The sequence below is a fragment of the Nycticebus coucang genome, chromosome 7 (assembly GCF_027406575.1).
Source record: "Nycticebus coucang isolate mNycCou1 chromosome 7, mNycCou1.pri, whole genome shotgun sequence".
NCBI classification, from domain to species: domain Eukaryota; kingdom Metazoa; phylum Chordata; class Mammalia; order Primates; family Lorisidae; genus Nycticebus; species Nycticebus coucang.
Window position 1 is genome coordinate 82,548,791 of NC_069786.1, and position 2,503 is coordinate 82,551,293.

The 2,503-nt window shown below is 37.3% G+C and overlaps 1 pseudogene; it reads right to left on the reverse strand.

The window, feature by feature from the left end:
* Positions 1-836: 836 nt before the first annotated feature.
* On the reverse strand, positions 837-1,637 carry LOC128589739 (piwi-like protein 3; annotated as a pseudogene).
* Between the last annotated feature and the right edge of the window lie 866 nt (positions 1,638-2,503).

The window sequence follows — 2,503 nt, forward strand, 5'->3', positions numbered from 1 at the left end:
TTTTTTTTTTTTTTTTTTTTTTGTCCCCAAATGTTCTTTTAGACCAAGAGTTCTTTCAAGACAAAAATCATCTATCTCATTAGTTCTATATACAATATTATTCTCTTCTTTATACCTTCTTTACTCAAATCTCTCTTTCCTACTTACTGTTTTCTTTCTTACATAAACTCAATCTCTGTTTAATCCTTTCTTTGCAAAAATACACCTCCATATTTTGCAGTCTTTTCCCCAAATCCCCAGTTACAAAACATGAAATGAAGTGACAAAATGTTTCTCCTGTTACCAAGGTGCCAACTTTTACATCACTAGGCTTTCCCTAGTCTCTCTCCACTAAAAAAAAAAAAAAAAATTCAAACTCCCACCTCAGAGGAAAGAACACAATTCTTAATGTGTAACTTATTAGTAACTAGTAATATGTTACTTATTGTAAAAACTAAATAAAATATTAGATAGAAAAATTAGACGGGGATTTGTGTTATTTTTATGTCTTCCTTTCTTATTTAAAAGCAAATAAAATGTCTCAAAAATGAGGTAATTATAGTTTTCCAAGTATAATTTCTTACTCAGATTTATTCCCTGAGTGAAAACACCCAATCTTTTCATTACTAAAGTGGTAGCGCTTGCTATGCAAAACGTCCAGATGCATGTAGTCTTTGTGACACATTTGAAGGGTAAATTATCAGCCAAACCCTGTCAGTTCTCTCCCTGGAGAATCCATCTTGTGTAAAATCATCAATAGTGTTGAAAGCAGAATATATTATGAGGAACCTCTCCCATGTACAATCGCAGATTAGAATATAAAGCTATTTCAGGCTTTAAATACTAAATACCCAGCTTCAAAGGCAAAAATGATTTACAAGTTGTGGTTTTGTCATTACATCAGTTATCTTCTGCAGGTCAAAGGTAATAGAGAAGGGTGACAGGTAATTATGTGGTTGTTGGTGAATACTCTGGCCCACCAGGTAAGCTTGTTTGTAGGCATAATGGCAGGGAGCAGTAATTCAGATGATACCTATCCAGTTATAATACATGTGGCACAGACTATAAGTTAGATGCTGTACTGCATCTGGACTCAAGCCGGCCTCATCTTAGATGACATTATAGTGTGTAGCAGTGACAGTCCCTTCTTGCACAGACTGACTCACAATAAAAAAAATCATAACATTCCTTCCTGGTCACCTCGACATCAATAACTGTTCCCCAAAGTAGATTTTCAAGACCTCTTTCAGGGTCAGCAAAACACCTGGTGTTGATTCATTTCTTCACCCTAATGAAAATTAGACTGAAATTTTCATGAGAGGGGATCTTTTTCAGGCAGGCCAACATCTATGGTATCTCACGGTCAAGCAGTGCTTACAGCTTGCTGTCCCCCACTCCATCCTGAAACGCTGTAACAGAACATGGCGTGGATGGCTCGTTCCTATACCAGACCTCCAGGGAAGCTCTCAAGTAGCCTGTCAACTCAGTCATAATCTCCTGTCCTCTTTTCTGGATGACACATTGAGAGTAACACTTTGTCAATTCACCATTGGTGCTTGCCACAAACCCTGCAGTTGACTTCTGTCGACTTACAATATCATGGAAACAAAATCTATACCAATGAACATGGCTCTCTTTGCCTTAATGTCCATATCCATGGACTAGAGGACTAGAGGACTCCATCCATCTTGCAGGTCATCTGCTGGGCAATCTCGTCAACAGCAGATGCTGCTATCCTTTGGTTATTTAAGGTCCATGCCTCCAAACACTAGCTTGAAATTGGGCATTCAGTACATAGATTTATTTTTTTTTTTTTATGTCATTATACCTGTCTTTGCTGTCCTGGGACAGTATGCAAACTACTATCTTTGTTTTTGACATAGCATGCTCCTGTAACGTGGCTATATAGGACCTAGCATTCTTATTTACTTCAATACTCCTTCAATCCTCCAGGAGCAGCCTGAGCAGCAGCACCGCCTTCCCTCCCTGGCTTTGTGGCTGGTGGCTCCTCCTGTGCTCTCCCGGCAAGCTGGGCTGGGGATGCTGGTGCTGGTGGGTCAGTTCAAGTCTGAGCAGACTAGCGCTGGGGATGGAGACAAGGGAGCAGGAAGCAGGAATCCGACTACTAATAATTATATTTAATGTTCAGGATTCAAGATAAAATTTCATATAAGCATATAGAAATAATTTTTTTAATTGGAGGTTTTGACATGTTGTCATGCATGTTGTCACAAAAGTAAATGCTGATATCAGTATCATGAATCCATAAGTACTGGTTCCTGGAATCTGAGACATTTTCCATATAAAAGAACACATCTATTCTTTAAAAGCAATTGTTACTGAGCATACAATTTTACCTTTGATTTCTTAAATTACATATTTCAAAATTCCCCAATTCGGTTTTATCTTATTCTATTGTTGTCTCTGAGCTTAGTTTTGTAAACATTTATATATATATTACTTATGACCACAACAATGTTTATCAATTTTTAAGTTCCCATAAACAATCATTTTTTTTAAAATA